Below are 15,328 nucleotides of genomic sequence, written 5' to 3'. Positions count from 1 at the left end.
TTTATAAGCACAAACACCTGTCTGAAATATGTCTGTGATGAGGGACACTATCTATACAAAAGTATGTGGACATCCCTTCAAATTAGTGGATTCGGCTATTTCAGCCACACTCGTTGCTGACAGGTGTATAAAATGTAGCACACAGCCATGCAATCTCCATAGATGAACATTGGCATTAGAATGGCCTTATTGAAGAGCTCAGTGACTTGCCACCGTCATAGGCAATGTGGCACCGTCATTGGCAACGTGGCACCGTCATTGGCAACGTGGCACCGTCATAGGATGCCACCTTCCCAACAAATCAGTTTGTCAAATTTCTGCCCTACTAAAGCTGCCCCGTTCAACTGTAAGTGCTGTTATTTTAAAGTGGAAACATCTAGGAGCAACAACGGGTCAGTGGTAGGCCTAACAAGCTCACAGAATGGGACTGCCGAGTGCTGAAGCGCGTAGCAGCTGCACACAAGCCTAAGATCACCATGCGCAATCCCAAGCGTCGGATGGAGTGGTGTAAAGCTCGCCGTCATTGGACTCTGGAGCAGTGGAAACGCGTTCTCTGGAGTGATGAATCACGCTTCACCATCTGGCAGTCCGCCGGATTAATCTGTGTTTGGTGGATGCTAGGAGAATGCGGCAACAGTTTGGAGAAGGCCCTTTCCTCTTTCAGCATGACAATGCCCCCGTGCACAAAGCGAGGTCCATACAGAAATAGTTTGTTGAGATTGGTGTGGAAGAACTTGACTGACATGCACAGATCCCTGACCTCAACCTCACCGAACACCTTTGGGATGAATTGGAACACCGACTGCGAGCCAGACTTAATCGCCCAACATCAGTTACCGCAGCAATGTTCCAACATCTAGTGGAAAGCCTTCCCAGAGGAGTGGAGGCTGTTATAGCAGCAACGGGGGGACCAACTCCATATTAATGCCTATGATGTTGGAATGAGATGTTCGACAAATTGTCACATGCACAGGATACACATTGTGTACACAGTACAATGAAATGCGTACTTGCAGATTCACCTCTCAAAAATGTGACAGTAATACAAATAGAAGTAATTCATTTGAAAAATAGTACAAAATAAAAGCTCAGTGGAATAAATATAGAATAAATGAAGTCCAATAAAATGCAATTGTACTACAAAAAATGTGAGTGTTTTTTATTCGTTAATCATTTCACTTTCCACATGCACCTTTACTTAACTAATTGGTGTATCAGCATTGTTAATATGTATAAGTGATAAATAAGAATATATATTATTTTCAGGTATAAGCAGACAATTTTACTCCAAAGTGAGTTATACAGTTAACTCATTCCGTATGTGGCCCTTTCAGAAACTTAAACAGTCTATTATGAGGTTGCAAGCACTATATGTTCCAACATTCTGAGTCATTGGAACCATAATAGTACCAGATATGTACGGTATCTTGCCTAGGACAAGATATACTGTATTTTTTATTGGATTTATTTGACCATTAAAAAAACATCAAATATAACCATATTATGTGGACACAATGCACTTACAATCGTCGAGGATGACACAAAAAAAGTTTAAAAAGGTTATATCCTGTCTAAATTGTGTCAATATGGGTCAAATATAGCTGAAATTCTTGGAAATGTAGTTCTCTGAATTCACCATCTGACCCGTAAATAACCCCAGCTCAAATTAAGATAAGGAGAGCTATAGTTCAATATAACAATACACCCATAGAAAGGATAAGGAAGGGAAGGGCTGCTAGGGCACGCAATAGTAGATCTGTGTAGACTATAAACACATTGAGCAAAAATGTAAAAGTCAAATGGGTATGTCATACAATAGTGACACTATCTTAGATTTACAAGAGGAGGTAGTGTGATCAGAAGACATAGCTAAACCTTCTGTCCTGGAGATAATTAAGCCATTAAACCGTTATACTCAGAAATACACTCCTCACATAATATCTGTATTGAGAGTTATCACCAAAACACAAGTACTGTAGGTTGAATAAGCAGCTTCAGATGCATTCTGTTGTAAATAAAGGGCTTTATATATGGAAATGTACACTTTCACATGTATTTATAGCTGTAGAAGTCCTAGAATAGGGATTATCTTTCAGAGCCTATTTTAGTGTACAGGGACTATTCTTAACATCAATGTTAAACAATATTTTCAGAACCACAGCCACATGAGAAATACAGACACCACACAAATGTAATCATTAGGAATTATATGTATTACAGTATTTATTTATGTATGTGTATTCATGTATTTACAATATCATTATACAATTACAGTCAACATATCTGGATGAGTGGAGAGTGAGTTGATAAAAAAAAAACACAAAAATGTTATTCACTTTACTCAGCCATATTGTTTTATCTGTGAGAGATAATACTCAATTATCAATTCCTTCATCAGTTTCAACAGCTTCTGAGATAGCAGCACCATGATTCCCTCATCACGGACACGGATGACAACATACAGATACATCTTATTTACAAAGCTTTTGAAGATACATTTCTTTAGTGTTCATTGTGTCAACTGAAAGTGACTATTGGGATGGGAAATTAATGTCGGGTCCAGGGGGAGCATAGAGCTTGGTGATGCAGGTGTGGCAACACAGGTAGAAAAGGTTGGAACGGCAATACCCCTGGGTAAAGCTTTTCTAGTAGTTGGTATGGCCCGTACTGTAGTGAGCAAGGATTCAACGGAAACAGAGAGATAGCCTCTTCACGCTGTTTTGTCATGGAAACAAATTACAGGATCATTTTATTGAGGTTTTTGTCAACTGTCTCAAGCATGACTCACGTCTTATACAATCACATATACAGTCGTGGTCAAAAGTTTTGAGAATGACACAAATATAAATTTTCACAAAGTCTGCTGCCTCAGTTTGAATGATGGCAATTTGCATATACTCCAGAATGTTATGAAGAGTGATCAGATGAATTGCAATTAATTGCAAAGTCCCTCTTTGCCATGCGAATGAACTGAATCCCCCAAAAACATTTCCACTGCATTTCGGACCTGCCACACAAGGACCAGCTGACATCATGTCAGTGATTCTCTTGTTAACACAGGTGTGAGTGTTGACAAGGACAAGGCTGGAGATCACTCTGTCATGCTGATTGAGTTCGAATAACAGACCGGAAGCTTCAAAAGGAGGGTGGTGCTTGGAATCATTGTTCTTCCTCTGCCAACCATGGTTACCTGCAAGGAAACACATGCCGTCATCATTGCTTTGCACAAAAAGGGCTTCACAGGCAAGGATATTGCTGCCAGTAAGATTGCACATAAATCAACAATTTATCGGATCATCAAGAACTTCAAGGAGAGCGGTTCAACTGTCGTGAAGAAGGCTTCAGGGCGCCCAAGAAAGTCCAGCAAGCGCCAGGACTGTCTCCTAAAGTTGATTCAGCTGCAGGATCGGGGCACCACCAGTACAGAGCTTGCTCAGGAATGGCAGCAGGCAGGTGTGAGTGCATCTGCACACACAGTGAGGCGAAGACTTGCCTAAGAACACAGCCATGAATAAAGAATGGTACCAACACATCCTCCGAGAGCAACTTCTCCCAACCATTCAGGAACAGTTTGGTGACAAACAATGTCTTTTCCAGCATGATGGAGCACCTTGCCATAAGGCAAAAGTGATAACTAAGTGTCTCGGGGAACAAAACATCGATATTTTGGGTCCATGGCCAGGAAACTCCCCAGACCTTAATCCCATTGAGAACTTGTGGTCAATCCTCAAGAGGCGGGTGGACAAACAAAAGCCCACAAATTCTGACAAACTCCAAGCATTGATTATGCAAGAATGGGCTGCCATCAGTCAGGATGTGGCCCAGAAGTTAATTGACAGCATGCCAGGGTGGATTGCAGATGTCTTGAAAAAGAAGGGTCAACACTGCAAATATTGACTCTTTGCATCAACTTCATGTAATTGACAATAAAAGCCTTTGACACTTCTGAAATGCTTGTAATTATACTTCAGTATTCCATAGTAACATCTGACAAAAATATCTAAAGACACTGAAGCAGCAAACTTTGTGAAAATGTATATTTGTGTCATTCTCAAAACTTCTGGCCACGACTGTACACAATTACTATGAATCGTCCTCCCCTCAGCAGCCTCCACTGTATACTGAGTATCTGTATCCTTATCTGGCAGATCTGTATCTGACAGGTAATACAAGTATTCTAAAACTGCACATATTGTATTTAATAGTTTGTTTCGATGCCTATGCAATGTAATTATACACTTGCTGGTTTTGATTAAAACTATATTATACCCACCTCACTATAAAGAAGCCCAGGTTTGAATGTACATATAGGGGTCTGGTCTCTGGCCATCATTTCCACGTCCCTTAGCATCTCAGTCTACCTCCATTTGGCTCTGTGGTTCTGGAACCAAATCTGAAGACAACAGTGAATGAGTTAGCATGATAGCAAATGGATGTTTGTGCCCTCTGACAGATAACTTGGTGTTTGACTTATGCAAGCAGATGGTAAGGACTGTTTCTGTTTCTCCAGATGGCAAACATGGATAACAGTGATAACTCAAGACAACTCTTCATAACAGTGTCAATGTTTAATTCTCATGGATTATTATTGATTATTTTGTAAGATTCAATTGGAAATCTTTGTTGAACCCATATACTATCATGTTTAATTAATTGTACTTGTATAAGAAGCTCATACTGTAGATATATTTCAGCATGTCTCAGGTGTTTCATGCTAGCATACCTGTACTCTTCCCTCGGTGAGCTGCAGATGAGAGGCAAGTGTGTCCCGGATGTGGACATCAGGATAGTGGGTCTCCAAGAACACCTTCTCCAGCTCCTCCACCTGACCTGGAGTGAAGCTGGTCCGGGTCTTCCTTCTCCTCCTGACCTGGAGTGAAGCTGGTCCGGGTCTTCCTTCTCCTCCTGACCTGGAGTGAAGCTGGTCCGGGTCTTCCTTCTCCACCTGACCTGGAGTGAAGATGGTCCAGGTCTTCCTTCTCCTCCTCTGCACTGTGCACACCAAACACAAGCAAAAGAGTCTGTATCATCGTCAAAATGACCATTATCATCATCATCATCCATCCTCGTCCTCCTCATTCTTATCATCATCATAATCAAAACACCCTTTTTTATAATGTCGTTCATCCTCAGATATAATTCCGCTCCTTGATTCCAGCAATATTGACTGTAAGACTTGTGCTAAATCTCACCATGATGAGCTTGGCAGCTGATCCTCTCCCACTGGATTCGGCCTTGGTCCTGGCCCTCCTCTCTCCCCGCTCTGTCCTGAATACTATCTTTACAGGAGCCACTACTGTGGCTGCTGGAGTCCCCACTGTGGTCTTGGGAGATGCGGTCAATATTGCACTCTCCAGGGTGTAGTCTTGTGACCTCTGTGTTGTGGTCACCTCTCCAGTCAGTGACAATGTGCACATGCTGTGGCAGCACCCTGTGTTGAAAAGTTCCTTCTGTGGACAGAAAGAAAGCATAATATTGCTTGATTATCTTTGTCCTAAAAATAACTCTTAAGAACTACTAGCTCAATTCAGATAACATAAAATATGATACACAGAATACAATTTCCCAGACTTGAGACAGAATCAGCCATTTGACATCTAACCCCTTTGCCTCCTTGTAATGTATACTCTCCCAAAATCTCTTATGTTACATAGGCCTGCCCATAATGGTAACATAACAAGTCAAGGCCAATTGAACACACAGTGCCTGTATGTACATGCTGATATGGACATTCTTCATTCTGTCTGTTAACCGACCATCCACCTAGCCTCTCTTGCCTCTCTTCTCCCACTCTGGATGGCTTCTTCAGGATCTCCTCAATAGAGTGGGACAGTTTTTTAGGGGGACTCGCAGTATTGTCCACTCCTCTATCCAAAGTGAGCTGTTCATTAGAATTGTCTCTCAAATGTTTCTTTGGTCCATGCACCATCACTTGCATAGTAGTCATGCTCCCCCTTTTTAAAATCCTTTGTACTTGTAGGCTCCTGATGTCTTCTGTTGTCTGTTCTTGGTCTATTCCTATGCCTTCAAAGCAACTCTCTCTTTCTCTCCTTCTGTCGTTCTTTCCTTCTTTCTGTCAGGTAAAGGGAGTAAGCTAGTTGTCCTCCTCCTTTCTTCCTCGCCAAGCAGATTGTGTTTGGCCAGCATCATATGATCATTAAGAGGAGGGGTAAAGTTTACTGTTTATGCCTTTCCTGGTAATCCACTAACACTAATCAGTGTTGCACTAATTATTTATAGTTGTGTAATTCTAATCAATTTAATCAATGTAATGTTTTGAAACTTTAGTTAAGAATATCTTGTGTTGTGCGTGTCATGTTGTAAGTGTTGCTCCTCTTCCTTGTCTACAGGTATATTGCCCACATATCTTTACCTTTACTACTCTGGCCTCCACATGAACTCTCGTACACTACGCCTGTGTTTACACAGGCAGCCCAATTCTGATCTTTTTTTCACTTGTTTGTATTTTTAAAAGATCAGAATTAGGCTTTTGACCAATCAGAAAAGCTCTGAGAAATGTCTAATGTGATTGGTCAAAAGACCAATTTAGAGTAAAAAAGATCAGAATTGGGCTGCCTGGGTAAACGCAGCCTACCTTGCTTCACTTTTCAGTCTGCTGTTTGTGAGGGACTGTTTATGGTACTTCAGAGCAGAGCCATCGAAGGTTTGAGGGTGTCTCTCTCTAGTGGTGGAGAAAAGTATGGCAGTAAATGTAGAAAAGTATGGCAGTAAAATATCTTTATTTTCTCCTATAGGAGACTTTGGATTAGATCACAGTCCAATAACATCAACGTAATAATTTAGTTGTAAAATATCAGAGAGCAACTCAGAGCAACAACAACAACCACCCTGAATGACCTTTTAGTCCCCAGATTTCCTTTTGCAACAACGGCTTTGACTATCCAAAAATGTTAATAAAATGTGTCTTAGATCACCTGTCTGGTTGGCTCTGAAGCTTGCTTGTATTCAATTGACACAGGAACTTTTGTGTTTTCATACATTATACTGAAAGCAGCTGAGACCTTACCAAACCAGAGTGGGGAGCACGAGGAAGGACACCATGTCCCGCTTCTTTTTTGGATGACACAGAGACAGATGTACACACAACACAGAGAGAGAGAGAGAGTGTGTGTGGTGTGTGTGTTTGGCCTACCTATCCTACATTTTTTAAATTGTACCTTTATTTAACTTGGCAAGTCAGTTAAGAACAAATTGTTATTTACAATGACAGCCTACCCCGGCCAAACCCTAACGGCGCTGGGCCAATCCCAATCACATCCAGTTGTGATACAGCCTGGAAACAAACCAGGGTCTGTAGTGACACCTCTATCACTGAGATGCAGTGCCTTAGACCGATGCGCCACGGGTGCCCCTTGTTAGCTACCCTTTGGTAGCTTACGAATTTAAATGGATCCGATTATATAAAGTGACCAATAAGAGCGCTTTGGTTCGTAATGCTTTATTCTAGAAACAAGCTGTAAAATACCCAGGAAAGACATGACTCAGATGTATATGGGGATATCTTGGTTTAGTTTCTTTGACATTGAGGCTGAGCTAAAACCTTCTATAGCCGAGGATACAAAATATTGACTTTGCTTGGGAAGTAATCAAATTATGTCACAATCAATTGATTAAGCTATTCACTTTCTGTACAATACAAGATGTTTAAACCCAGACAGCTTTTAGGGAAAATACTTGTGACCTTCTCTTGTTGGGTTAAACCACGGAAGAAGAGTAGCAGTTAAAGCTTACAATTTTCTGTGTCGGTAGGCATATCTGGGTTGGCATTGGAGAAATATGACAAGATGAACACTGGCTAATCGCTGAAACCTAGTCTCAAAGCATTTTGTATAATTATGTACGTAAATCTGAGACACTCCATTTATTATGATATGTTATGGTATGTATGTAGTCATTTGTGGATGTCCATCACTCATTTTGTATGATATGTTACGAATTACAATTCGTATTATATGTTATGTACACTATTTACAATTACAAAATGTACAACATGATATGAACTTGCAAAATGATGATATGTTACGAATTCTAGCTAGGTGGCTAACGTTAGCTAGGTGGCTAACGTTAGCTAGGCTAGGGGTGAGGGTTAGGGTTAAGTTTACGAGTTAGGTTAAAGGGTTAAGGTTAGGGTTAGGATTAGGGGAAGAGTTAGCTAGCATGCTAAGTAGTTGCAAAGTAGCTAAAAAGTAGTTTAAAAGTCGCTAATTAGCTAAAATTGTCCATGATGAGATTATAATGTTCGCATTATAAGTCTCATGTAACCATACCAAACGTGCCATATCATACAAATTTGAATGTCACAGATTTACTTTTATTTTTACATCTAGTCTATGAGACCAGGCTGATCTCTCTGTCCATTCTTAGCCAATCATTTAGTCAATTTGTGTGGTATGGAAAAATATTCAACAACTACAGACCAGTATCCCTTCTTTCTTTTCTCTCCAAAACTCTTGAACGTGCCGTCCTTGGCCAGCTCTCCTGCTATCTCTCTCAGAATGACCTTCTTGATCCTAATCAGTCAGGTTTCAAGACTGGGCATTCAACTGAGACTGCTCTTCTCTGTGTCACGGAGGCTCTCCGCACTGCTAAAGCTAACTCTCTCTCCTCTGCTCTCATCCTTCTAGACCTATCTGCTGCCTTTGATACTGTGAACCATCAGATCCTCCTCTCCACCCTCTCCGAGTTGGGCATCTCCGGCGCGGCCCACGCTTGGATTGCGTCCTACCTGACAGGTCGCTCCTACCAGGTGGCGTGGCGAGAATCTGTCTCCGCACCATGCGCTCTCACCACTGGTGTCCCCCAGGGCTCTGTTCTAGGCCCTCTCCTATTCTCGCTATACACCAAGTCACTTGGCTCTGTCATATCCTCACATGGTCTCTCCTATCATTGCTATGCAGACGACACACAATTAATCTTCTCCTTTCCCCCTTCTGATAACCAGGCGGCGAATCGCATCTCTGCATGTCTGTCAGACATATCAGCGTGGATGACGGATCACCAGCTCAAGCTGAACCTCGGCAAGACGGAGCTGCTCTTCCTCCCGGGGAAGGACTGCCCGTTCCATGATCTCGCCATCACGGTTGACAACTCCCTTGTGTCCTCCTCCCAGAGTGCTAAGAACCTTGGCGTGATCCTGGACAACACCCTGTCGTTCTCCACTAACATCAAGGCGGTGACCCGATCCTGTAGGTTCATGCTCTACAACATTCGCAGAGTACGACCCTGCCTCACACAGGAAGCGGCGCAGGTCCTAATCCAGGCACTTGTCATCTCCCGTCTGGATTACTGCAACTCGCTGTTGGCTGGGCTCCCTGCCTGTGCCATTAAACCCCTACAACTCATCCAGAACGCCGCAGCCCGTCTGGTGTTCAACCTTCCCAAGTTCTCTCACGTCACCCCGCTCCTCCGCTCTCTCCACTGGCTTCCAGTTGAAGCTCGCATCCGCTACAAGACCATGGTGATTGCCTACGGAGCTGTGAAGGGAACGGCACCTCCATACCTTCAGGCTCTGATCAGGCCCTACACCCAAACAAGGGCACTGCGTTCATCCACCATCCCCCCCTACCTCTGAGGAAGCACAGTTCCCGCTCAGCCCAGTCAAAACTGTTCGCTGCTCTGGCACCCCAATGGTGGAACAAGCTCCCTCACGACGCCAGGGCAGCGGAGTCAATCACCACCTTCCGGAGACACCTGAAACCCCACCTCTTTAAGGAATACCTAGGATAGGATAAAGTAATCCTTCTAACCCCCCCCCCCCCCCCTTAAAAGATTTAGATGCACTATTGTAAAGTGGTTGTTCCACTGGATATCATAAGGTGAATGCACCAATTTGTAAGTCGCTCTGGATAAGAGCGTCTGCTAAATGACTTAAATGTAATGTAAATGTATTCTGCTATCATGTAAAATGACATAGAATTGTATAAAATGTTTATAAAAGGCACATTTTTCTTTGACCTGCAAATAGGATGATAAATTCATGCATAGCCGCAGGTAGATTTTTGAAATATCACATTTTTTATTACCTTTATTTAACTAGGCAAGTCAGTTAAGACTTGGTTACAAGACCAACGCTCTAACCACTGGGCTACCTGAAGCTCAATTTACATAAGTATTCAGACCCTTTACTCAGTACTTTGTTGAAGCGCCTTTAGCAGCGATTACAGCCTCAAGTATTCTTGGTTAGAACGCTACAAGCTTAGCACACCTGTATTTGGGGAGTTTCTCCCATTCCTCTCTGCAGATCCTCTCAAGCTCTGTCAGGTTGGATGGAGAGCGTTGCTGCACAGCTTTTTTCAGGTCTCTCCAGAGATGTTCGATCGGGTTCAAGTCCGAGCTCTGACTCGGCCACTCAAGGACATTCAGAGACTTGTCCCGATGCCACTCCTGCGTTGTCTTGACTGTGTGCTTAGTCGTTGTCCTATTGGAAGGTGAACCTTCACCCCAGTCTGAGGTCCTGAGCGCTCTGGAGCAGGTTTTCATCAAGGATCTCTCTGTACTTTGCTCTGTTCGTCTTTGCCTCAATCCTGACTAGTCTCCCAGTCCCTGCCACTGAAAAACATCCCCGCAACATGATGCTGCCACCACCATGCTTCACCGTAGGGATGGTGCCAGGTTTCCTCCAGACGTGACACTTGGCATTCAGGCCAAAGAGTTAAATCTTGGTTTCATCAGATCAGAGAATCTTGTTTCTCATGGTCTGAGAGTCTTTAGGTGCCATTTGGCAAACTCCAAGCGGGCTGTCATGTGCCTTTTTCTGAGGAGTAGCTTCCGTCTGGCCACTCTACCACAAAGGCCTGATTGGTGGAGTGCTGCAGAGATGGTTGTCCTTCTGGAAGGTTCTCCCATCTCTACAGAGGAACTCTAGAGCTCTGTCATAGTGACCATTGGGTTCTTGGTCACCTCCCAGACCAAGGCCCTTCTCCCTCAATTGCTCAGTTTGGCAGGGTGGCCAGCTCTCGGAAGAGTCTTGGTGGTTCCAAACCATTTAAGATTGATGGAGGCCACAGTGTTCTTGGGGACCTTCACGGTTGCCGAAATTGTTTTGTACCTTTCCCCAGATCTGTGCCTCGACACAATCCTGTCTCAGAGCTCTACGGACAATTCCTTCGACATCATGACTTGGTGTTTGCTCTGACATGCTCTGTCAACTGGACATTATAAAGACAGGTGCGTGCCTTTCCAAATCATGTCCAATCAATTGAATTCACCACAGGTGGACTCCAATCAAGTTGTAGAAACATCTCAAGGAGGATCAATGGAAACAGGATGCACTTGAGCTCAATTTCGAGTCTCATAGCAAAGGGTCTGAATACTTATGTAAATAAGGTATTTCTGTTTTTTATTTTTAATAAATTAGCAAAAAAATCAAAAAAACTGTTTTCGCTTTGTCATTATGGGGTATTGTGTGTAGATTGCTGAGATAAAACAAAAATGTAATAAATTTATATAGGGGAGAGTCACTTGTTTTTCAGGCGTTCAGGGAGGGTTTAGGTAAAATGTATTTTGCTGAAAGGAGGGCCATACATTTTCATTACAGAGAGGTCAGATTTTCTCAATGTAACCCTTGTTATAAATAACGTTCACTCCCTAAGGGTGCATAGGGTACATTAGTGGTGGGGGTGGTCTATACCTGGCATTTCAGAAGAGGATGGGTTAATTTGGCCTATAGACTGCCAAGGATTTCAGAGGAGAAGGTGTGGAATAACGCTAGGCCAAATATCTCAATGCTCCCCTGAGATTTTATGTTTACAGTAATGAAATTTAATTTGACATAAAAAAAATTCTCCACATCCTATTTTGTCTTTAAAGCAAGATATGGATTACAACCCCAGGGCTGCTTTTCCAGACCCGGCCTACTCCCCACTGAAAGATAAACATGGAGAAACTCAATGGAGAAACTCCATTTACCTAAAGTGCTCTCTTGTGATGGTAAACAAGCACCATCCACTACAATGTACACAGGATCATCCTTCAATAAAAATATTTACTACACTCATGCAATCTTTCAATTATGTAAAAGAACCTTTGTCCTGAGAGAAGACTGTGTGTGTGTGTGTGTGTGTGTGTGTGTGTGTGTGTGTGTGTGTGTGTGTGTGTGTGTGTGTGTGTGGGTGTGTGTGGGTGTGTGGGTGTGTCTGTGTGTCTGTGAGAGAGAGAAAGAGAGTGAGACCCTACTGTGATGGTCTGGGCATAAACCACACAAAAATAACACTAGACACTATAGAACACAAAACTTTTACTATCTCATCCTGGAATATAAAAGGTCTGAGGTCAACTGACTTTGGCCTAAAGAGCAGGAACCCAGATTCCTCAAAGAAATTGGAAATGCAGACATTGTAATCCTACAAGAAACATGGCATAAAGGAGCCAGACCCACTGGTTGCCATCTAGGTTACAGAGTCCCATCCACCAAACTACCAGGTGTAAAACAGGGAAGAGACTCATGGGGTATGCTAATTTGGTATAGAGCAGACCTAAACCACTCTATTAAATTAGTCAAAACAGGAACATTTTACATCTGGCTAGAAATTAATAAGGAAATGATCTCAACAGAGAAAAATGTCCTCATGTGTGCTACCTATATCCCCCCAGTGGAATCCACATAATTTAACGATGACAGCTTCTCCATCTTAGAGGGGGAGATCAAAAATGTTCAGGCCCAGAGACATGTACTAGTCTGTGGCGACCTAAACGCCAGAACTGGACAAGAACCTGACACCCTCAGGACACATGGGGACAAACACCTACCTGGAGGTGACAGCATACTCTCCCCCATATGTCCCCCCTAGACATAACTACAACAACATAACCAACAAAAGCAGATCACAACTCCTGCAGCTCTGTCAGACGCTGGATATGTACATAGTCAATGGTAGGCTTCGAGGGGACTCCTATGGTAGGTACTGTACACCTACAGTATAGATCATCTCTTAGCAGTAGTACTGTAGACTACTTTATCACTGACCTCAACCCAGAGTCTCTTAGAGCGTTCACAGTCAGTTGTCACGTTGGTAACAATGATTTGGGAGACAGGCGCAGGAATGCGTAATCAGGGTTTTATTCAGCCCAAATTACAGCGTGCCGTGTTTAGACAGTGGCAACATGGTCTTTTGCCTGCTAATGCCTGCAATGCAGTGAAGAAAACGATATGACAACAATAACGTCTAATGTAACTGGCCCCTCTAACAGTACAACTGGCCCCAGCTTGGCCCCCCCAGTTGAAATGGTCTAGAACCGCCACCGCTTGGCAGTAGAATACCTAAACAGTATATTTGACCTCTCAGCTTCCCTATCGAATCAAAACATTTCAAGCAGACAACCTAAGAAAATTAACAACAATGACAAATGGTTTGATGAAGAATGCAAAAACCTAAGAAGGAAATTGAGAAACCTATCTAACTAAAAACATAGAAAACCAGAAAACCTGAGCCTATGCCTTCACTATGGTGAATCACTAAAACAATACAGAACTACACTACGGAAAAAGAAGGAACAGCATGTCAGAAATCAGCTCAATGTAATTGAAGAATCCATAGAATCTAACCACTTCTGGGTAAATTGGACAACTCTAAACAAACAACAACACGAAGAGTTATCTATCCAAAACGGAGATGTATGGATAAACCACTTCTCCAATCTTTTTGGCTCTACAACAAAGAACAAACAGCAAAAACATATACATGATCAAATACAAATCTTAGAATCAACTATTAAAGACGACCAGAACGCACTAGATTCTCCAATTACATTGAATGAACTACAGGACAAAATACAAACCCTCCAACCCAAAAAGGCCTGTGGGGTTGATGGTATCCTAAATGAAATAATAAAATATACAGACCACAAATTCCAATTGGCTATACTTAAACTCTTTAACATCATCCTCAGCTCTGGCATCTTCCCCAATATTTGGAACCAAGGACTGATCACCCCAATCCACAAAAGTGGAGACAAATTTGACCTCAATAACTACCGTGGGATATGCGTCAACAGAAATCTTGGGAAAATCCTCTGCATTATCATTAACAGCAGACTTGTACATTTCCTCAGCGAAAACAATGTATTGAGCAAATGTCAAATTGGCTTTTTACCAAATTACCATACTCTGCACACACTAATTGACAAACATACAAACCAAAACAAAGGCAAAGTCTTCTCATGCTTTGTTGATTTCAAAAAAGCTTTCGACTCAATTTGGTATGAGGACCTGCTATACAAATTTATGGGAAGTGGTGTTGGGGGAAAAATATACAACATTATAAAATCCATGTACACAAAATAACAAATTGGCAAAAAAACACACGTGTTCTTCAAAATATATATCAACGAATTGGCGAGGGCACTAGAACGGTCTGCAGCACCCGGCCTCACCCTACTAGAATCTGAAGTCAAATGTCTACTGTTTGCTGATGATCTGGTGCTTCTCTCCCCAGCCATTGAGGGCCTACAGCAGCACCTAGATCTTCTGCACAGATTCTGTCAAACCTGGGCCCTGACAGTAAATCTCCGTAAGACAAAAATAATGGTCTTCCAAAAAAGGTCCAGTTGCCAGGACCCCGAATACAAATTCCATCTAGACACGTTGCCCTAAAGCACACAAAAAACTATAGATACCTCGGCCTAAACATCAGCGCCACAGGTAACTTCCACAAAGCTGTGAACGATCTGAGAGACAAGTCAAGAAGGGCCTTCTGTGCCAGCAAAAGGAACATAAAATTCGACATATCAATTAGGATCTGGCTAAAAATACTTGAATCCGTTATAGAACCCATTGCCGTTCATGGTTGTGAGGTCTGAGGTCCGCTTACCAACCAAGAATTCACAAAATGGGACAAACACCAAATTGAGACTCTGCATGCAGAATTCTGCAGAAATATCCTCTGTGAACGATGTAAAACACCAAATAATGCATGTAGAGGAGAATTAGGCCGATACCCGCTAATTATCAAAATCCAGAAAAGAGCCGTTAAATTCTACAACCACCTAAAAGGAAGCGATTCCCAAACCTTCCATAACAAAGCCATCACCTACAGAGAAATTAACCTGGAGAAGAGCCCTCTAAGCAAGCTGGTCCTGGGGCTCTGTTCACAAACGCAAACAGACCCCACAGAGCTCCAGGACAGCAACACAATTAGACACAACCAAATCATGAGAAAACAAAAAGATAATTACTTGACACATTGGAAAGAATTTATAAAAATACAGAGAAAACTCGAATGCTATTTGGCCCTAAACAGAGAGTACACAGTGGCAGAATACCTGACCACTGTGACTGACCCAACATTAAGGAAAGCTTTGACTATGTACA

The 15,328-nt window shown here is 42.5% G+C and overlaps 1 long non-coding RNA gene across 1 annotated transcript; it reads right to left on the bottom strand.

Annotated features, from left to right (window-relative positions):
* Positions 1–2,103: 2,103 nt before the first annotated feature.
* LOC123724584 (uncharacterized) lies at positions 2,104–6,165 on the bottom strand. The gene is made up of 3 exons (XR_014379119.1): positions 5,193–6,165; positions 4,724–4,992; positions 2,104–4,393 (listed from the first exon to the last, which is right to left on the bottom strand). It is a non-coding gene; the product is annotated as an uncharacterized LOC123724584 (long non-coding RNA).
* Positions 6,166–15,328: the final 9,163 nt, after the last annotated feature.

This window comes from Salmo salar, chromosome 10, assembly GCF_965601325.2.
Source record: "Salmo salar chromosome 10, fSalSal1, whole genome shotgun sequence".
In the NCBI taxonomy this organism is placed as follows: Eukaryota; Metazoa; Chordata; class Actinopteri; order Salmoniformes; family Salmonidae; genus Salmo; species Salmo salar.
Note: the sequence above shows the minus strand (reverse complement) of the source record. Positions and strands in the feature narration are given on the sequence as shown.